The sequence below is a fragment of the Callospermophilus lateralis genome, chromosome 11, assembly GCF_048772815.1.
Source record: "Callospermophilus lateralis isolate mCalLat2 chromosome 11, mCalLat2.hap1, whole genome shotgun sequence".
In the NCBI taxonomy this organism is placed as follows: domain Eukaryota; kingdom Metazoa; phylum Chordata; class Mammalia; order Rodentia; family Sciuridae; genus Callospermophilus; species Callospermophilus lateralis.
This window is the reverse complement of record NC_135315.1, coordinates 15,674,563-15,698,069: the sequence shown is the minus strand read 5'-3', so window position 1 is coordinate 15,698,069 and position 23,507 is coordinate 15,674,563. Positions and strand designations below refer to the sequence as shown.

Here is a 23,507-nt window from a genome sequence, read left to right as displayed (position 1 = left end):
CTAAAGATGGGAAGAATGTGAATCTTGCTTTGCCCTTGGTTGGGAAGGGGAAGAAGGAGAAAGGGAAGGAAAAAAGAAAAACACGTACTAGTTTAAAAAGAAGCCACCAGCAATTGAGGTCAAGGTTTATATTTAAAACATGAAGTGGACCCCTGTTACAGTAGTATGCATGGTTGTCTGGCATTAGAGATCAACATGTTTTAGATGTTCACCGTCTGTCCCCTCCTTTCTAATGAAAGTTCTGTCACAGCAGATTGTTTATTTTGTTCTATATCTTCAATTGATCCCTCTTGTAAAATGAATGAATGGTGAATGATTGAATGAATGAACATGAACCAGGGTATCTATATTTAGCACTGATGAATCTGTTAAGGGCACCATGAAGCAAGTACCTTGGGAGCACACCTCATCTCCGGGCAGGGCTGGCATGACGCAGCCTTAGGGCAAAGGGAGAGCCTTAACCACACCCCTGCCTTTGAATTCAGAGAACATCAAATGCTTCTTACTTTAAAAGGACCCACACAGGGTCATGTGAAACGATTTGCTCACTTACCTTTGACCAACAGTCTGATTTCTTACCTGCCTTAGCAGTCACTCACAGATCAGAAGTACTGCATCCTATGAAGGGATAAGTCCACAAGGTCTGGTCTATCACTCTCTATTATATTTGCTCCCATCTTTTCTCCTTTGCTGCCCTTCTCTACTGTTCCTTATTGGTGACAACCTGTGTGGGTAGTTATTATGACTCCCCTGTGACTTCTTTTCATAAATGAGGAAATCCCAGCTCAGAGAGGTAAAGCAACTCACACTCAAAAGTCTGCATTGAAACCTAACCCTCCACATGATCCAATCTGACTGTTATTCTTTTTTTTTTTTTTTTTGCACCAGAGATTGAATCCAGGGGTGCTTAACCACTGAGCCACATCCACAGGAATGTTTTTAATTTTGTTTTATTTTATTTTATTTTGAAACAGGAGCTCGCTAAGCTGCTTAAGGCCTCTCTAAGTTGCTGAGGATGACTTTGAATTTGCAATCCTCCTGCCTCAGCCTCCTGAGCTGCTAGGATGACTGGTGTTCTTATAAAAGAACATCACGTGAAGAGGCAGAGTCACCGGTGGAGCACTATGTGATAATGGAGAATTGGTACAATACATCTAGACTCCAAGGAACAACAAAGATTGCCAGGAAACTTTGTGAAGTGGAAGGGAAGAATTTACTAACAGGTTTCAGAAGGACTATGATTTTGAATGTTCAGCCTCTGGGACTGTAAGACGGTACATTTCTGTTGTTCCATGGCACCTGGTTTGTGGTACTTCCTTTCAGCAGTATTAGGAAACTAATGCATATGAAAAAGCCACCTTTCCTTTATTCCACACCATCTTGGAGATTTAGGGCAGGGTTGGCCCATAGGTGTGAATAGGGGAAAAAAAAAATGTGTGCTTAATTGGTGTAGAGACTTCACTTCATCTGAAGTCCCAGAATAGAACCTAAACTATTTAACTCACATCATGATATCTATGAATGTGAAGAAGTTCCCCCACCCAAAGTTGACTAAGTTCAAGTTAGTTCTCAAGGAAAAATAGCCCCGGGAAAATTAGGGATCTCCTTGGAAGCCTCCCAAACGTGTGCTTCCTATAGCACACTGCCCAACCTCCAGATTCAGGGTGACACCTAGGGACCTTCCTAACCGTATACAAGATGCTTTCTTCTTCTATTTTTTCTACTCTCTACTCTCTATCCCTGAACCACAAGCTTTTTTTCAGCTTGCCCTGGGTTTGCCTTGATTCTTACAGTGGCATTCAGGAACATATCTTTCATCCTGCTGGAAGAAAACAGAGTAGTACCAAAATATCTAATTCCTGCTCTACTGCCTCAATCCATGCGTATTCCTTTAAATAATGTCACAACTCTCCCGAGTGCAGCTGTCAAGGCAAAGGGGTTGAGGATGGGGGAGGCAGAGAGACAGGATCTGTGCATCAAGGAGAGGAGTCAGAGGGTAAAAAGGAGCAAGAGAGTAGATAAGGAGGTGGGCATCTGAGGGTTACTGGCCTCTCCTCCTTGAGTAGATATTCTGAAGCATTTGGCCCTTGGGAAATCAGCATTTTCCAGTGTTTCCTTGCCTTCTGCTCTGAATGTCTGGTTTTCTGATTTTTAGAAGTGAAAAAAATATTTTGATTTAAGCCATATGGCCTTTTTCTCCCTGCTCTGGAGCTGTAGAAAACTCACAGGGGCAGGTGTGGAAGGCAGTGGCAGCAGGGTGGGTGGGTCCATAGGGCCTGTGTGTCTATAGCTTGTGCAGTCCTGTAGCTATGGCAACCGTGTGCAATGCCACTTGCATAGCATCGTAACATGGCCCTAGAGTTGCCCCTGGCTCCTCAACTATTCCTCTTCAATGTGCTATCTGTGCTGTGGTTTCCTAGCTACCATAGCTCTGCTTTTATTTTTTTGAAGTCGTGCTTAGGTATTGTTTCTGTTTGCTGTGCTTGTTGGCACTATACCTTGTCATCCGATAGAAACACTAGAGAGCAAAACCAAAACCCATATCTTAAAGATTGTTAACAATTGTTAACAATTGTCTGTACTTAAGCACATTGAGTTAGAAAGATTCTTGAGGCTGTGGTCTGGAGGAGATTACCACTTGAGGCTTTCTTAGTTCTAAAGGTCCATATTGGGCTCTGTTAGAACTCATTAGATCTATTGATTGACTACCTGCATCCTCTTTGCGCACGTGTGTGTGTGTGTGTGTGTGTGTGTGTGTGTGTGTGAATTCTCCCAAATACAAGATCAGTAAAGCAAAATTTACAATATATGCAAATATATTGTTACATCCTATGAAGCTTGTTTACAAGTAATTTATGCATATATACCCTGTAAAAGAAAGCAGCATTCTGTTATTTCTGATAACACATACACAATTGACTATTTTTATTGATCGTTAAAGTAATCTCCAAATCCTCAAACATAGTTCTGCTGTAATTAAATTTAAATGTTTTTTAAAAATTCTTGTAAGTTGGGAATTTACTATTTTCATATTTTACTTTCCTTATGTTTGGTCATTAATTGTGACATCATAAACAGCGAAGATTTAAAGTCCTTAACCTTCTCAGGCCCAAATAGAAACAAAATCTCAACACCCAGAAGTTATGAGCAGCCTCCCACAGGAACTGTAAGACCAAATACACTTATAATTGAATTAACTGGGGAGAGGATTCTGGGAAGATGACAGCATCAGCAGCATAGTTTTTAGACTCTCCGAATCTTTACATAAAAAAAAAAAAAGACAAAAAAAAAACCAAACAAACACAGAACAACAGCATAGAAAAACCGCAAACATTTGCAACAAAACAGTCCATTCTGTTGCTATCACTGAATACCACAGACTGGGCAATTTCTAAAGAATACAGGGGTACTTAGCTCATGTCATGGTTCCGGATGCTGGGAAGTCCAGGAGCACCACTCTGGCATCTGGTAAAGGCCTTATTGATGTATCATAAAATGTTGGAGGACATCACATGGTGGAGACAGAGCAAATGTGCTAGTCTGGTCTCTTTCTTTTCTTATGAAGCCACTAATGCCATCCAGGGACCTCACCTTTATGCCTTCTTCTAATTCTAATTGCCTCCCAAAGACTCCATCTCCCAATACCAATCACATATGATTTTGTGGATTATGTTTCTAACACATGAATTCCAGGAGACATGCCCAAGCCATGAGACTAGGTGACAGGGAAACCCCACAATGCTCAAATGCAAGTGGGTGGGGCCAAACCACCAACAGCCACAAGACCTGCATGGCATCAGTGTCTATCTGGGAGAAAGGATAAGGAAGCTGCCTATGATGGACCTAGGAACAGGGGGACTCCAAATACTCAGCAGGCATTTGCTGGAAAGAGGGCAGGCCAATCTGGGGATAGCAGCAGAAGCAGGGTTTTGGCCAATACCAATGTCAAACCCATGGGGGGAAAGTCAATGAAGAGATAGAACTTAAGAAATAATTAGAGATAAAGCAAGAAGAGGCTGGAGGGCTGGGGTTGTGGCTCAGAGATAGAGTGCTTGCCTCACACGTATGAGGCACTGGGTTCCATCCTCAGCACCACATAAAAATCAATAAATAAAATAAATGTATTGTGTCCATCTACAACTAAAAATATTTTTAAAAAGAAAAAGAAGAGGCAGGAGCAGCTCAGCTCCTATGAACCCTCAAAACCAACCTGCCAGGGGCCCTGAGTAGGACAGTCTCACACTGAAGAGAAATTTCCTGCACTGGAATAAAAAATGAATAGGAGATGGACAAAAGATGAAGAAAAGAAAAGCTCCAGACCCAAATAGTGAAATATCCTGAAGCAAGCTGCCTTATTTTTAACCTACCCCCAAACCAGAAAGGAAGTTCTATGAAGAACTAAATTTCCTACTTTATAATGAAAATTCAGGAAAACTAATTTGGCATTAAAAGAAGCAATGGAAAATATCAAGGTCACATAGTTCTTATAAAGAAAAAGAAAAAAAAATGGAGCAAAGAGCTAAATAACATCCCCACAGGCAATGAGATCACCCCAGAAAGAATAGCAACAAAACAAACCTAAACTGTAATCTATTGTTTCAAATGAGATAAAAGAAAATAGTACATGATATGAAATCATAGAAACGAGCATTAGAAATTCAGCACTGAAGAGACAGAACTCAGGAAATATTTACAAATAAAGCCAAAATAATTTAAGAAAGGAAGAATAAGCCAGAAAGAAAGTAAGAGCAAATAAACTCAACAACACTACCTGAAGAATAAGTGAAAAAGAAGAAAAAAATTTTTTGAAGAAAAATTTTAAAAAGTTTTTAAATTCAGAAAAACAGCAGAGATTTGAGAGAAAGTGACAAATATTAAAGAGTGACAAAGAAGATCCAAAAGGGAGAGAACAGATTGCAATTGGAGGGATCAACACAAATCATGAGATATTTTATCTTTAAATATCTCTCCGTGTGTGCATTTCCTTTTCTGTACATTGAAAACACTGTTCATTCTGTCTACTGGAAACAATGACCAAACATTGAAAATAATACCCAATCCAGCAGCAGTGAACATCTCCAACACCCACAGTATGATCCCAGTCTACCATTTCTCATTAAAATAACTCAGCACATCATCAGGAAATGGCTGATTTCAGGTCTGGGATAGAAAATATACAAAATGAAACTGTTATCCAACTAGACAATAACAAAATTATCAAAGACTACCCAAATTGTGTTGAAAGCAAGGAGGAACAAGTTGAAGAAATTTCCACTGGCTAAAGATGGAACAATTTGAATTTCAGTAAATAATAATTTTAATTGGTTAGAAGCTATAAATGGCTGGGGTGGGGTTACATATCTGTAATCCCAGCAGCTTGGGAGCTTGAGACAGAAGGATCATGAGTTCAAAGCCAGCCTCAGCAATGACGAGGCACTAAGCAACTTGGTGAGATCCTGTCTCTAAATAGAATACAAAATAGGGCTGGGGATGTGGCTCAGTGGTCAAGTGCCCCTGAGTTCAATACTTGGTCCCCCACCCCACAAAAGCAGCTATCAAATATGTTTAAATTCATGAGTTTAGACTGAGATTTCCAAAAAAGAGAAAATGCTTACTTTCAGAAACTACTAGGGAACTAATCCATATTTCAAAGTTTGGTAAAAGAAGGGAAAGATGATACATTTATCCTGCCTTTCCTAATGATGTTATCACTGGGTAATCAAATAGTACTGATAACAAGAATTGTCTCCATAATAATTTTTCAGCTAAAAAATGAAAAAGAAGAAATGGAATTAGAGTATCAGCATTTTGCAATCTCAGTGAACTAAAATATAAATATTAAGCGTCAACAGCTGCTAATAACACAAAAAGATAAATAATCAGACATCATTGCTTTCTGTTGTCTTGCCAGTCACCAATTTCTTGGCAAAACCCCCTATGAGAGATACCAAGCACTATGTAACTCCTGTTGTATTGGCAGCAACTTTAGAAAAGGAGGGAACCTGAGTACGACCTGCTCTTTGGGTCTAGCATTCAAGTTTCAGAATAGAAGAACATGCTCAATCATACCACAAGTGTGCAGTCAGCCAAATCAGAACATGGGCCTGATAATTTCTTTTATATATAAGGAAAAGAAAGGATAGAGGAGAACTAATAGCTTAGAAGGGAGTTTAAAAACAGAACTTTAAAAAGTTGGGCAAGACTATAGTGTTTATGGATGCTCATTTGAAGAACAACAATGAAAGAGCTAGAAAGTGGTTAATATAGAAGTCAGGATAATGGTGATTTATGGGATGATAGAGGGGCTTGTGATTCACATTGGACATATGGGAAGGGATTCTAGAGTGGGAAGTAAAGTACCACTTCTTTTCCTCCCTCCCCCCCTTCCTTCCTTCCTGATCAAACACAGGGCTTTGCCTGTGTTAAGCATATATTCTACCATTGAGCTATACTTTTAGCCTCAAGGTTCCATTTCTTCTTTTTTATCTTCATGGGCTTTCAAGGATATTGGCCTTATAAAAATTTATTTAACTATTCATTTGATGTAATTTTCTGAATTTTTGTTAAAACAAATGTCAATAAATTTTACAGTAGGCTTTTTTTTTAAAGACAAGAATCAAAACATTTTATTGTTTTTAATTCACATTTTCAAAATGTATCAGCAAAAATTCTTTGGCTGTACAGTTCTGAAATTTCACAAATACAGACAGTGATATAATCCCCAATCAAGATACAGAACAGTTTCACACCTCCTAAAACCTTCCTTTGTGCTCTTTAGTAGTCAACTCTCCATGCCATCCTAATTCCTGGCAATCCCTCACCATGCCATTATCTATTTTTATACTTCATTTTTAGAATGTCATATAAATTGACTCATATTTAGCTTTAAAAAAAAAACCAAAAAAACATTGATCATTGTGTGGCTGGACTCGGCCACCGCTGAGCTGCGGTGTGAGGCGCGTGTTCGGGCTCTCCCGCTCTTGCACCCGCTCCAGGGCTACTGCCTTGCAGTCCCCCGACCGACAGCCAGCCTTCAGGACCTCGCCCACCACGGACGAGCCTCGCGTCTACCTAGGACGCCTGAGTTACAACGCCTGGGAGAAGGACATCCAGCGCTTCCTCGAAGTAGACCTCAAAAATGGGTACGGCTTCGAGGAGTTCGAGGACTCCCCCGACAACGACGACGACGCCGTTTAGGAACTGAAGGGCAAGGAGCTCTGCGGCGAGCGCGTAATCGTGGAGCACGTCCGGGGCCGCGCCGCGCGCGACGGCTACAGCTACGGAAGCCGCAGTGGTGGAGGTGGATACAGCAGTCGGAGAACCTCTGGCAGAGACAAACATGGACCTCCTCTTTGTAAGGAGTACAGGCTTATTGTCGAAAATCTTTCTAGTGGTTGCAGTTGGCAAGATTTAAAGGATTTCATGCAGCAAGCAGGTGAAGTAACATATGCAGATGCTCACAGAGAACGAACAAATGAAGGTGTAATTGGATTTCGCTCCTACTCTGACATGAAGCGTGCTTTGGATAAACTGGATGGTACAGAGATGAATGGCAGGAATATTAGACTTATTGAAGATAAGCCACGAGCAAGCCATAGATGGTCTTATTCTGGAAGCAGATTAAGGTCACGGTCAAGAAGGAGGTCAAGAAGTAGGAATTGCAGGAGCAGCCACAGTAGATCTTGAAGTTTCTCAAAAAGTCTCTCCCGGTCCAGGTCGCGGAGCAAAGGTCGATCACGTTCTCGATCAAAAGGCAGGAAATCTAGATCAAAAAGCAAAGCTAAGCCCAAGTCTGTTCGGGGTTCCCATTCACATTCTCGAAGCAGATCTAAGGATGAGTATAAAATGTCCCGAAGCAGGTCTCCATCTCAGTCCCCCAAAGAAAATGGAAAAGGTGATATAAAGTCAAAATCAAGATCAAGGAGCCAAACACCCTTCCAATTCACCCTTCCTGTTCCACCCTCAAAGGCTCCTTCTGTGTCCCCTCCACCAAAAAGAGCTACTTCAAGATCCCGTTCTAGATCTCGCTCAAGGTCAAGGTCCAGATCAAGTTCCAGGGATTAACCCAGAACTCTACATTCATTTTTTTTTTTTTTTTTTTTTTTAGAGAGAGAGAGAGAATTTTAATATTTATTTTTTAGTTTTCGGGGGACACAACATCTTTGATGTATGTGGTGCTGAGGATCCAACCCGGGCCGCACGCACGCCAGGCGACCGCGCTACCGCTTGAGCCACATCCCCAGCCCAGAACTGTACATTCTTTGCACACTATTATGGAACACTTTCCTACTTGCTTAGGCAGTTACTCTTCCATGTTTATACTTGGCCTCTTCTGCAAGAGGAATCTCCTGAGAGCAGGAGCACACAAAAATTTGATTTGTGGCCAAATTTGATGAAAAAGATGAGGTTCTAAAATGGTGGCATGAAGTCAAAGACCCTCTCCCTTCTTTGTAGAATTAAGATAACTTTGATTTTATAGCTTTTGAGCTAAAAATAATTTTTTTAAAAATTAAGCTCATTTAGATTTTTTTTTTAAGTATTTTCAGCAGAATCTGCTGCAGGGTTTTTGTTGTTGTTGTGTTTCATTTGTTTGCTTATTTTTAAATTAACCGCTTCAAGCTTTGGATACTTAAGGCTTTAGAGGGAGAATCCAATTTTCAATTATGTTGGCTTTTTATAAAGCTTGAGTTATGTAAGATTTAAATAAAAGTTTGCTACCAAGATGATTGCCTTATTGAATAGGTCACTATCAAATTCCTTTAATGTTGATATCTGCTATTTGTGGAAGCAAAATTGTGTAAATTCTACTAAAGTGTAAAACAAGGCAAGCCTCAGACCAGCAATAAATTATTCAGTTTGGATAACATTTTTAAAAATTAAAAAAAAAACATTTATTTTTTGGTTGTAAGTGGACACAATACTTTTATTTTATTTTCATGTGGTGTCGAGGATGGAAACCAGTGCCTCTCATATGCTAGGAGAGCGCTCTTTCCTCTGAGCCATAACCCCAGCCCTCATATGTAGCTTTTCGAATCGTGTTTCTTTCACCTAACATCATGCTTTGAGATTTAGCCTCATATTCTTTTTATTGCTAAATAGTACCCTTCATATGGATTCACCCCAGATATTTATTCATTTATCAGAAGTCATTTGTTTTGGCAATTCTAAAGAAAACTGCAATAAATATTCATGTACAGGTTTTTGTATGAAAATAAGATTTCATTTATTTAACAAAAGTTTTTTTTTTCATGTTTCTTGGACAAATACCTAGATATGATATTGCTGCATCATAGGTTAAATGTGTCTAACTTCACAAGAAGCCGTCAGAATGGCCGCACCCTTTTGCACCCTGACAGGCAGTGCATGAGTTGCTCTGCCTCTTCATCAGCACTTGGTGTTATCATTTTTACCATTCTATGAAACATGTAGTGGTTTGTGCTTCCTTGATGACCTTGTTCTGTGATGCACATAAAATATTACTCATCTGCCATCTGTACAGCCCCTGCCCATTTTTTTAAAGCAAATTCTTGATTTTCTTATTGTCAAATTTGAGAATTCTTTATTCCTTTCTCTAACTAATTGTTGTAGTCAGAAGTTAATTGACCATATATGTATTAGTCTATTTCCAAACTTTATATTTTTTTCAATTGATCTATGTGTCTATTCTTTCACCCATGCCATACTTTATTGAATACCATCATTTTATATTCAATATTAAACCATGCAGTTTGAATACTTCAATTTTTGTCCTTTTTTTTTTCAAAATTGTTTTGGCTATTCTACTTTCTTTGTCTTTTCCCATTCATATTAAATTAAACTAATTAATTAAGTAAATAAGTAATTTTTGGCACTGAGGATTGAACCCAGCAGTGCTTTGCCATTGAGTTACATACCCAGCCTTTTTTTTTTTGGTACCAGGATTGAACTCAGGGGTGTTTGACCACTGAGCCACATCTCCCGCCCTATTTTGTATTTTATTTAGAGACAGGGTCTCACTGAGTTGCTTAGTGCCTTGCTGTTGCTGAGGTTGGCTTTGAACCCGTGATTCTCCTGTCTCAGCCTCCAGAACCATTGGGATTACAGGCATGTGCCCCCTCACCCGGCTATACCCAGCCCTTTTTATTTTTAATTTTGAGACAGGGTCTTGCTAGGTTGCTGAATTTCTCCCTATGTTGCTGAGCTGGCCTCAAACTTGTGATACTCCTGCCTCAGCCTCCTGAGTCACTGGAATTACAGTCATGTGCCACCATGCCCAGCTCCATCCAGATTTTAAAAACAGCTTGTCAACATATTAAAAAAAATTAGATTTTTAAAATCACTTAAGGGGAATACAATTTTATTATTTCTAAATTAGTGGCTTTACTTCCATTTCTGGTTATGACTAACTCTTTTGTTGAAAACAGCTATAAAATTTGGTTAAAACAAGAAAACCACCAAAGAATTTCCCAACAGTAAAAAAGTCACCAAGCCTAGAATTCAAGAAGTTCTATGAATCTGAAATAGGACAAACCAAAGAAAACCACATTTAGTCAAACCACTGAAAAGTAAATGCAAATATAAATATTAAAATTAGCCAGAGTAAAATATGGCACATTATCCTCAAATGAGCAACAGAAAGATTGACAGCTAACTTTTCCAACACAAATAATGGAAACCAGAAGATAATGGAATAGCATGTTAGTAGAAAAAATAACTTGCATACTTAGAATTATATACCCAATAAAATGGAAGTTAAATAGAGATAAATCTATATCTTTAAAACTAAAGGTGAAATAGAGACATTTTCATTTAAAAAAATCTAGAGTATTCATTGTAAGCAATTGTACTGGAAAAAGTAACAAATGGAATTCTTCTGCTACAAGTAAAAAATAATACCAGCTGGAATCCCAGAAATACAGGAAGGAATAAAGAACACCAGAAAATGAACATCTAAATTAATACTGATTGTTTAAAACAACAACAATAACATTGTAGTATTTGAAAAACTCTTCATGTATTCTTTTACTCAGCTTGACTAACCATCCATCATCATCCAAACAGGCATGTGCATTTTTGCCTCTGTGCCTTTGTTCTCTCTTTTCCCAATCATTTGAAGCCAAATTTACATCATGGTATCTTTAGTTTAATACTTAAACTATTACAACTTTGTTACCTTTTTTATTTTTATTTACTTTGTGTGTTTTTATTTCTCAATATTGAATGGTCTTTCAGGATCTACTGTAAGTTATCTATGCAGTATATCCTCAATAAATGTTTGTCAAATAATTAAATTTGTTGAAGAATAAATTGGTAATGAGCAGATAACCTTGTTGTTTTCTAGGACAGACTCATCTATCCATTATTAATAAATTGTTATCCTGAGGTTTGATAAAGACAGCTCCTACAAATATAAATAAGAAAAGCTTTAATAAATTCTTGGATGAATGATCCATGAGGGACAGATTGGATGATTACATCTCATCTTTAACCTTTTGAAATTCACTTGATGCTTGTTTAATAAAATCCTTCTTGCTATCGCTGTCAAATGGATCAGGCTGGTCAAAGTTTATCCACAGGTATAGCATTTATGTCATTTTAACATGAGTCATTGTACTATTCCTAGATGCTAAAGAAATAAAAGTCATAGCCCTTGAGCTCTTCAGAGGATGTAAAATTCTAAACAGAGGCTAAAATGCACACCCATAAAACAACTTTAGATGAAATTTTAAAAATTTTTTGTAAGTGCAAGAAAATATGGAATAGTGTAGATTCAAGCTGCAATAGATAAGGAAACTAAAAAAATAAAAATCACATTTGGGATGTGATTATTAGGAAAGGCATCTGAAAAGATGCAGTTCTGATTATAAAGGTGAGAAACATGTGGAAGAAACGGGGCATAGATTTTTCTAAGCAGGGAGAAATAACACACAAAACACAGAGGCAATAGAGTAGATCAATTCAGGCAACTATAAACAGGCTTGAGGAATTGAGGGAATGTAAGGCTAGAGAGAGGTGGAGGGGCAATTGATAGAAGATGTCAAATGTTTATTTTTAAAATAACGCAAAATTCTCTTTTTATTTTCAGTAGAAATAACCTTTACTGTCAACAGCCCAGTTAGACCCCTTAGTTGATATAATGATGATCCCAACTTCCTAGGCTATTATTTACAATAATTTCTGCCATATGAGTGTAATGGGAAAAACACATTGCAAAGTGAATTACTCTTGAAATGTATTGCATGCTGACATTTGGGAAATTAGATCCTGAACACGATGCATCTTGATTATTTGAGGTACCTTCCCATCATGAAAAACAGATTCAACCCAACAATTTGAAAAAAAACACATCTGCATCGTAAATTACTTTAAAGTTCTGTCCTTTGGCAAGGGTCTGATCAAAGCTTTTGGTCACTATTTAGACAAATAACCCTGGGCACGAACTATTCCTTGCCTAAGTTCATGGGTATGTGTCCAGAAAGACCCCCATCCAAACATTTTTAGCCCCATCTGTGAATTCATTCTATTGTATCCATTTTCTTAGGTACTCAACTGCTTCAGTGCTAGAGATGCCCCTGCTCAGCTGACATCTATTTTATTTTCTGGAGAAAAGCCACACTCTCTCATGAAGAACAAACAACTCTTCACTTCTCCATTCCCACTCAGCAAATTCCTCTGGCACCATTGGCCCGTCTCATCATGAATGCACATTTGCTTTGGCCTTTCCTTCTCCTGTGTAAGTTTTTGTGTTGATGGGGTGCTGGGCTGAGCAATGGTAAGTTCAATAGTCCTGACTTCAGAAGCATAGGTCAGGAATGAATCTGGCCTTCTGAGAGACACCATAAATGTTGGTATTTCCAGACAAGACCTTCCTTATTTACTAAACATATCCAATCTGTGTGCTGAACCGAGCAATGTGTTGAGAGGGAAGGAAGATGAACAGGGAGATAATGGGACCTCACATGAAGATTAGAGAATTCCTAGATGCTAAAGAAATCTGAAAATTAACTGGGAATGCTAAAGAGGAATAGGATATAAAAACAATAGTGAAGGGTCAATAATTTCCTCATAAATCAAACAAGATTGCTATTTTGAACATTAAGCATGTATATATACATAAGCAGGCCTTTCTTTGTACTTGATAAGAATATATGGCTTTATATATAACAATTGTTTTGGTCATGAACCTATATTTTGGAGTCAGAGAGACTAGATTTGAGTCCTGGCTTTATTGCCTACTGTATTGACAATATTAGTTATGTTATTATTTAGCTCCTCTAAGCCTTTGTTTATTTATTTGTGAAATGAGAATGTGAATAGTATCTGCCACAATAGGATTACTGTGAGGATAACAGATAATACTTGTAAAAAGCTTAGTGTGTTACCTACCATGGAACAAACACAGAGTAAAAGTTAGTTTTTATTATTTTTGAAATTTATACAATTTCTCTAGAGCAAATTGGCTTATATTCACTAGGAGGAATATAACTACCTAAAAAGAATCTTATACTGAATCTTTGGGGGCTATAAGTTTTCATCCTCTTTCTGATCTTTTGGGCACCTCTGTAGTTTCACTGAGTTGACTTAAATCAAGTTGCACCTATAAATATAAATGTCTCTGATATCACTGAACAGGCTTTCTAATAGAGAGCTAGGCACATATTTAATAAATAGTTCTTATAGTTTGCAATTTCTCCAAAGCAGAATAGGTGAATACCCCTAATATTTGAATTCTGGGCAAAACGCATACACACACACACACACACACACACACACACACACACACAGTTTGCTCGCTCACTTATTGTGGTTAGTTCTCATTACAATACTGCCATTTTATACATGAGGAAAATGCTGCCAAGAGAGATTAAGTAGCGAGATCAAAGTTGCACTGCTAGCTGGACACATTCTCTGCATCATTTTCCAGGTGCCTTATATCTAAATGTTGTCCAAAACTGAGCTCATTATTTCTGCCTGCAAAATTCTTCTTGCTATATTTCTTCAGTAATGACACCATATATCCAGTGACCCAAGTCAGAAATCTCTGAGTCATCTCGGGCTTCTTCCTCTCCCTCGATCCTCATCATATCAAGTCCTACAGAGCTTTCCCTGTTTTTTGAATCTGAACTCCTCTTTGTTCTTACCACCACTGTTTTAAATTCAAGCTTCCATTTTTCCTTGCCCAAGTTACTGCAACTGTCTTCTAACAGATCTCTCTGATACTAGACATGCTGCAACCACATCAGTCTTCTGCTCAGCCACCAAGATGATATAACTAAAATGCAAACTAATACATCAATCCCCAGTTGAAAAGCCTTCCATGGTTCCCTACTGCCTCTAGTATGGAGCTCAGATTTCCTTGAATAGCCCTCATGATCCCAAAGCATACCTCTAGCCTAGTCCTGACAAAGTTCAATTACAGTGAGGTCCTCATATGATTGTCTCCTTTTATAGTCACTGGGCTCTTAAAAAGGAGAGACAGAATCTTTTCATCTTTGCAGCATAGCGTCTTGCAGTGCCAACAACAAAAAACATTGAAAAGGAAATAGTAACAACGGATCAACTTATACTTTTCAAAATGTTTTTTTATAATTAAAAAATTGATATATAATACACATAGCATGAAATTCACCATCTTAGTATATAAAGTGCTTTTCAGTATATCCATAGTTGTACAACCATCAGCCCTATTTAATTCCACAATGGTCTGTCATTGGAAGAGGAAGCCCTTTTCCATTAACAGCTACTTTATATTCTTCCCTTTCCCTTGATTTGGGTAAGTCCAGTCTAATTACAAGGGCCCATAAAAGTGGGGAACCTTTTCCAGCTCTGAAGACAGAAGAAGGGTCAGAGAGATGACAATCTGAAAAGAATTCGAGGCCTGGTTGATGGTTTTAAAATATAGGGAACTACATGCAAGGACCAGGAGCTAAGGGAGACTCCCTAGCTGAGAAGTGGAGACTTCTATCCTATAATCATGTGGAACTGAATCATCTCAAGATATTAATAGCATAGTGGCACATGCCTGCAATCCCAGCAGCTCCGGAGGCTGAGGCAGTAGGATCACAAGTTCAAAGCCAGCCCCAGCAAAAACAAGGTGCTAAGCAACTCAGTAAGACCCTGTCTCTAAATAAAAATACAAAATAGGGCTGGGGATGTCGCTCAGGGTTGAATGCCTCTGAGTTCAATCCCCAGTACCCACCCCCACTCCCCAAAAAAGATATGAATAAGCAAGAAAATCTTCAGAAAGGAACACAGTTCTGCTGACACCTTCATTTTAGCCTGGTTAGCCCCATACTAGATTATGATCTGAAGAGTTATAAGATAATAAGTTTGTATTGTTTTAAGCTACTAAATTTGTACTAGTTTATAGCAATAGCAATAGAAAGCTAACAAGACACAGATTTCTGTAAATTGCTTTTTCAAAGAACAGTATATTTTATAGATTGCTTCATATAGTGTATTCCCTTGTTATTTTTGATGACTATATAATACTTCATTTAGATGGTAATTTTAAATGCTATTTTTTTAAAAATATTTTTAGTTGTAGATGGACAAGATATCTTTATTTATTTTTTATGTAATGCTGAGAATTGAACCCAGTGCTTCACATGTGCTAGGCAAACACAACCCAGCCCTTAAAATGCTATTTTCGTGGTAGCAATTACTTCAAATTAATCTTTGGCTTAGTGGAGGGTAGCTTGATGCTATATTCCCACTACCACTAATTTACTTTCTTTGGATGGAAATGGTATAATATTCTTGAGATGTCCCTCTTTTTACTTGGTAACGCCTGAATGTTTTTGTCCCACCCTCTTCATTTATATGTTGAAATCCTAACCCCAAGGTACTGGCATTAGGAGGGAAGGGCCTTTGCAAAGTGATTAGTTTATGAGACAGAGACTTTTGTGAATGTCACTAGTGCCCTTATAAAGGATCCCAGGGATAGAGCCAGGCTAATGGTATTTGCCTGTAATTCCAGCAGCTCAACAGACTGAGGCAGGAGGATTGCAAGTTGAAAGCCAGAATTAGCAACTCAGCAAGGCCCTTGGAAATTTAGTGAGAACATGCCCACACATAAAAATAAATAAATAAACAAATAAATAAGGTCTGGAGTTGTAGTTCTGTGGTAAAGTACCCCTGAGTTCAATCCTTGGTACCAAAAGTAAATAAATAAATATAAATAAGAGATCCCAAGGAGACTCTTGCCCCGTCTACCATGAGAGGAGAAAGTGAGTCTTCACCAGACACAGAATCTGTCAGGACCTTAATCTTGGACTTCCCAGACTCCAGAAATGTGAGGAAATAGTTTCCTTTTGTTCCTAAGCCACCCAGTTTATGGTAGTTTGTTACATCCGCCTGAATGGATCAAGACATCACTTGTTGAGAATAATGATAAAAATCATATTGGCATATTGGTAGGGCCCTAACACCCAGTCCCACAAAACTCAGATTTCCTGGGTAGAATCCACAGTGAAAGAACAGGTACATAAAATCAGGTTTATGAAGATGTGGCAGATGAGGAATTCATTGTGGTCATTGTCTCCCGGAAAGTTAGTATTACCAATTTATTTGGTAAGTGGTGGCTAGGATTTAGTTATATAAGATTAGCAGCCAATGAGACACCAGCCACAGATTAGAAAGAGGCAAATCAGGGCCAGGCAAACTTTCAAAAGGAATGTGCTAAGTCTTGACTTCTGGTGATAATGCAAAGTCAGCGAATTATAAGGAAAGAAAGGACATGGTAGGACATGGGCAGCTGAGGGCCAATCCTGGTGAGCAACCTTTTCACAGTCATCAAGTTGACTAGCCTCAAAAACAAAAATAACTTCAAGCTACTAAACAAATTCTGCTAAGGAACTGAACAGACACATCACAGCAGAAGAAATACTAATGGTCAACAAATATATGGGAGAATGATCAACATCTCTAGAAATTAGAGAAATGCAAATTAAAACTACACTGAGATTTCCTCTCATTCCAATCAGAATGGAAATTATCAAGAAAACACAAGCAACAATAAATGTTGGCAAAGATGTGGGGGAAAAGGTATACTCATACATTGCTGGTGGGACTGCAAATTGGTGCAGCTATGCCATTTTACATTCCCACCAGCCACCTATGCCACTTCCAATGCCCATATCCTCACCAACACTTAATGTTGTCTGTCCTTTTGGTTAAAGCTATTCTATTGGAAAGTAGTATGAAGATTCCTCAGAAAACTTGGAATGGAAGCACCATTTGACCTAGTTATTTCATTCGTTGGCATATACCCAAAGGACTCAAAATCAGCATACTACAGTGATGCAACCACATCAATGTTTATAACAGCTCAATTCATATTAGCTAAACTATGGAACCAACTTAGGTGCCCCTCAACAGATGAATGGATAAAGAAAATGTTGGATTATTACTCAGCCATAAAGAAGAATGAAATGTGGCATTTGCTGGTAAATGGACGGAACTGGAGACTATCATACTAAGGGAGATAAGCCAATACCCCAAACCCAAAGGCCAAATGTTTTCTCTGATATGCAGATACTAATTCACAATGGGGGTGGTGGTGTTAGGGAAGAATAGAAGTATTTTGGATTAGACAAAGGGGAATGAAGGGGAGGGAGAATGGAAATAGGAAAAATAGGTAAATGAATCAGACACAGCTTTCCTATGCTCATGTATGAATACACGACCAGTGTAATTCCAGATCATGTACAACCAGAAGAATGATAAGTTATACTCCATATATGTATACTATGTCAAAATACTTTTTACTATCATGTATAAATAATTAGGATAAATTAAAAAAACATAAGTTCAGCAGAGTTGAAGGATACAAAATCATGTCACAAAAACTAATTTCATTTCTACAACTAGCAATGAACAACCTAAAAATGAAATTAAGGAACCCTTCATTTTGAGAGCATCAAAAAGAATAAAATTCAAAAAAGTCCAAAAAGTGCAGGAATATATGTTTCATCATCATTAGCCATTAAGGAAATGCCAATCAAAACCATAATGAAATACCACTTGATATCCAATAGAATAGCTTTAATCAAAAGGACAGACAACTTTAAGTGTTGGTGAGGATACGGATACTGGAAGGGGCATAGGTGCCATAGCTGTTTTGGAAAACAGTAAGTCAGTTCCTCAAAAACTTAAACATAGAGTTACCATATGACCAGAGACTCTATGTATGTAATCAAGAGAGCTGGAAATATATATCCAAACAAAAAGTTGCAAAAAACGTCCAAACAGCATTATTCATAATAAACTCAAATTTCCATCAACTGAGGAATGGATAAGTAAAATAAATTAATTAATAAATAATAAATAAAATAAATTCCATCCAATGGAATATTATTCAGTCATAAAGAGAATGGAGTACTGACATGATGCTATAAGATGGACAGACCACAAAAACATTGGGCTAAGTGAAGGAAGCCACACACAAATGACCACATGTTGAGTTATTTGATTTGTATTAAATGTTCAGAACAGGCAAATCCATAGGGACAGAAAGTAGATTAGTGGTTGCTTAGAGCTGGGAGGATTAAGGAGACATGGGAGTGACTGCTAATGGTGAAAGGGTTTCTTTTGAGGTGATGATAATGTAAAGTATATTGTGGTGTGGTTGTGAATATACTAAAGATCACTGGATTATATACTTTATATGATTAATTTTAGGATATATGAATTACAATTCCATAAAATATTCTATGAGAAAAGAAGATCAAAGTGGGGGAAAGGTAGCTTAAATATAAAACTGGTCTGTTATTCCTAAAAAGTTGAGGAAAAAATGGAGAAAAGAAGAACAAAAATGCTCCCAGCCTCCTTTTCCTATCTTTTGCAGGACTAAACTAGAATCTGATCAGATTGGCAGGAATTATCACTAGTATAAATTACTTTTGAGCAAGAGAAAGGAAGGGAAATTGAAATATCTTTCAAATAGGCCACCGCGGGGTGAGGAAAGAATTTTACATTTTCAGGTTCATCCCCAAACTGTGGCTTGGGCTGCTAAGCTGCTTTTGGAAAGAACTCTCCAGTCCTGCCTATTCTGATCAAGCCTTGAAAGCATAACTGAAAAGTGCTGGCACAGTTTATCCCAGTCCAGGCTCTGACTTCCATGCCAAATTTAGCCTTTGGCAACTTCCTTCTGTCAAGAGAGTCCCTGAGGACTTGTTTGACCTCCTTTTGGAAAGCTGCAAGGGAATTCACTTCTGGACTGGGGCCCAGCACACAAGGAGTGGCTCAGCAGGCTGCCCGATCCTCTATTAAGTTAATGATGAAGTGTACCTGAGCACAGTCCATTGGAAGGCCAATTCCCTACATGTGGGGTTTGGACTGGGAGTTTTCCAGTTAACTAAAGCTAATTCACAACATTAAGTACTGTATTCAACTTGAGAGGAACACTTTCAAAAATGTATTGTATATATTCCTGTCTTTTTGTACTTGGGATTTTTTTTTTCAACTGGTAATAAGAGTATTACATGACTATTATGGAAAATTTGGAAAGTATAGTACCATTCTCCTTCCTAGACTTAACAATTCCTTACAGTTTAGTGTGTTCTTTCAGACCATTTCTATGTGTTTATAGGCATAGATACATACACATAAACATTCACTCATAGCAGTTATTTTTAACTTTTTAAAAATAACATAAATGAGATCACATTCTATCTATTGGTCTACTTGCTTTTATATTTAACAATATGTCTTGGAGATCTTTCCATGTTAGTATATATAAATGTATCTTAATTTCTAAAATTCTTGCACAGTATTTGTGGTATGGGTCCATTACAATTTATTTAATCATTTCCGATTGATACATGCTTCCAACATGTCTAATTTTTCTTTATGATCAAGAATGTTGCAATGTAATATATACACACATATGTTTTATATATATATATCTGTATCTCTGACAGCATTTTTTGGAATAGGTTCTAAAAAGTAGAATTATTTAAAGTTTTGACACATCTGAAATTTATTTTTCAAAATTTTCATTCCAAAAAAATTTCAAAATTACAGAAAGTTGCAAGAAGAGCACAATGAACTCCCATAACGACTCCACCTTTATTCTTCTTTGTTGTCATTTCATCATGTTATCTCTTTTATTTCTCCTCCACCCCACATGTGTACTATATACATACTATCTTCTTTTTTTCTGATCCATTTGAGAGAAAATTGGGACACTTTGGTGTGAATTTTCTAAAAATAAGGGCATTATCCTACATAACCTCAGCACAAGCATTGAAAACAGGAAAGAGAAACAGTATTTAAAACACAATTATTGCTCCAATCCAGCATCACCTGGTTCATCTTCTCCCTGTCCATTTTTATAACTCCCTTCTCTGACCAAAAAACCTGCTCTCAGCATACTTACTTCTTTTCCTTTTCTTTCCTTTTTTTTTTTTTTTAAAAAAAACCTCTTTTTTCTTAATATTTATTTTTTAGGTATAGATGGACACAACATAATGCCTTTATTTGTATGTGGTGCTGAGGATGGAACCCGGGTCCTGCCCATGCTAGAGGAGCACTCTACCGCTGAGCCACAATCCCACCCCAACTTCTTTTCTTCACTTACTCAATATACCTGTTTATAATAGGCCTCCCTGCTGTGCTGGCAATTCGTATAACCCAATCCTACCAGCTGTTACCTGCTGGGCTCCAGCTGTGCCACTCCTAGTCCACCATCTTTGCTATTTATTCTTCAGGCCATGGCCTATGCCAATCACTGGAGAGGCTACATTAATTGACATTTGAATGGTGTGATGTAGAAGATAAATCTTTTTTTTTTTTTTTAATGGATACCAGTTGTCCTAACACCTATTGTTGATTGCTTGAAATGCTATGTCAGTAGCTGACATCTAGTCTCTTTCATTGATCTATTTTTCTGTCCATGAACCAATACCACACTTTAATTATTATGGTCACAAAACATGTTTTGATATTTCTTAAGAAGCTGGTCCATCATTATACTTTTAAAAATGTTTTAGCTATTCTTAAGTTTGTACCCTTCCAGATGAATTTTTTTTTAAGAGAGAATTTTAATATTTATTTTTTAGTATTTGGCAGACACAATATCTTTGTCTGTATGTGGTGCTGAGGATCGAACCCGGGCTGCACGCATGCCAGGCGAGCGCGCTACCGCTTGAGCCACATCTCCAGCCCCCCAGATGAATTTTTATAATTGGCGTATCAAGTTCATTAAAATCCTATCATAATATTGACTGGAATTACAAAGAGTTTGTCAAATATTTAGATAAAAAATGTCTGTACTATATTGAGTCTTCTCATCATGGGACATGGTATACCTTTTCATTTTTTAGGTTTTAAAAATGTCTTTCATGGGGTTGTGGCTCAGTGGTAGAGTGCTTGACTAGCATGTGTGAGGCACTGGGTTTGATTCTGGGCACCTGGTTCAAGCACCATATATAAATAAATAAAATAAAGGTTCATCCACAACTTAAAAAAAAAACTTTGAAAAATATCTTTCAGTAAATATTTATAGCATTCTTTGTGTGGATATTACATATATAGTTTGCTCCTAGGATTTAAAATTTTTTTGTGTGGTTATTACTAATGAAACCTTTTTATTCTATGTTCTTTGAATGTATTTTGTGCATAGTTGAAGTTATACTGCACATACAATTCTGTATCTTGTTTTTGAACATAATTTTGTGCCATATAAATGTCCTAGTAAAAATATAGTTTTTATGGTTACATAATTGTTCACCGAATATTTATGTACCATAATTTATTTAACTGTTCTTTAGTGTTGGCTAATTAGGTTGCTTCCAACGTTTAACATGCTAAATACTATTGTAATGAACACATTTGTATATAAATCTTTGTTCTATTTTGGCCTATTTAAAAAATATATGTGATATTTTTCTACCCTACACAAAATATAGTCATTCACTGGAGTTCGTGAACAATGGACAATACAAATTTAAGGTAGGTTGAAAACGTCTTCATGTTTGTTTATCTGTTTGTTTGTTTCAAACAGGGTCTTGCTGCATTGCCTAGGCTGGCCTCAAACTCCTGGGCTCAAGCGATCCTCAGATCTCAGCCTCTTAAGTAACTGGAACTGGAGACATAGATCACTGTGCCTGGTTTTGTTTGAATGTCTAATGTTTGCTTACTTTTATAGACTGGTCCTATATTTTCCTATTACTTAACCACTTTTTGGGCATGATTAGAAAGTAATAAAAGGGGAATAAACAAATAGCAGTGTTATAACACAAGTGAACACAGTGAGAATCTGCTGGGGAACAAAGGCTATGCAAGAAGGACTATGAAGGGCCATTGTCTCCTTGAAATCTGCAACTTCAGGCCTTGTGGACTTACCTTGTGGTCTTCATTTGCACATTTCTCCTTGTGATATGAAATCTCCTGTATCTTTAAAATTTTATTATGTGCCTATGGGACTATTTATATAACATTACATGCTGGTTAACTCAGGGAGTATCTTTATGCTGAATGTAAACTAACCTTCTTGATTACTCACAATTGATAGAGGCATCAGTTTTCAATATTTCTTCCCCAAGGCTTTTTGATCATTGAGTCAATGTTTATGCCTTTTTTCCTTTCTCTCCATCTCCACCCTGCTTATAGACACCCAACTTTCTCTTCTCACTGCTCTCTGCTTGACTGCTGTGATACTTTGTCCTCCTCCTTGTTTGTGTACTGCTTTTACTTTCCCATGGTCTTGGAAACCAAACTGACAAATTCTTTAAAATCAAATCCAGTAAAAATTAATAGCCTCTGAGAAAAGGTTTCCATAAACATCTAGGAGCAATGGACATGATCTTCAGGGCATGGACTTGGGAATTTCTATTTTATTTCTGCAAAGACTGCTTTCCATCCCCTTTATTCTGTTGACTTTTTGCTGCACTCCAGATAGTTGAGATTGTCAGATAGCAGAGTTCCACGTAACTTGTTTCATTACAATTAATAAGTCGGTAATATAATATTCATAAGTCCCTTTCCCTTTTCTTTAACTGAGTCCTGATTCTTTACTTTCTTTGTTCCTTTCACACTGTGCATCAGGCTGGGCTGATTAAACCTAAAGAAAATGCTCATTGGGCTTCAGGTGAGTGGGATATAAGATGCAATCTACACCTTTTTTTCCTCTAGGTTTTCTTCCTCTCATCTCTTTTACACATTATTTTTAATAATTAATATCGTTCTACACTTTATACCAATCAGATATGATTCCCTCATTTCTCAAAAATTTACTTTTTGTCTAAAGCCTCATTGGAATAAAAAGAAGTTAAGTGTATTCCGTCATATGAAAGAAAACAAAGACAATTTAACTTTATTCTTGCCTTTAATTTTGCTCATGGCTAATTGATAAGGGCTCTGGTACTGGGCTCTGACTGTGGTCATTCTCCCTTTGCTGTTGATTGTATCCCTAATATTTCTTAACTAACTTTTAATTACTTATGGGCTTTGAGTACAGGGATAGGGCAGGTTCATTAAAACTTACACAACTGTTACAGAATCAACTCAAAGTTCATTTCATTAGT

The 23,507-nt window shown here is 37.4% G+C and overlaps 1 pseudogene; it reads left to right on the top strand.

The window, feature by feature from the left end:
* The first annotated feature begins 1,132 nt into the window (after window positions 1-1,132).
* On the top strand, window positions 1,133-8,064 carry LOC143409992 (uncharacterized; annotated as a pseudogene).
* Window positions 8,065-23,507: the final 15,443 nt, after the last annotated feature.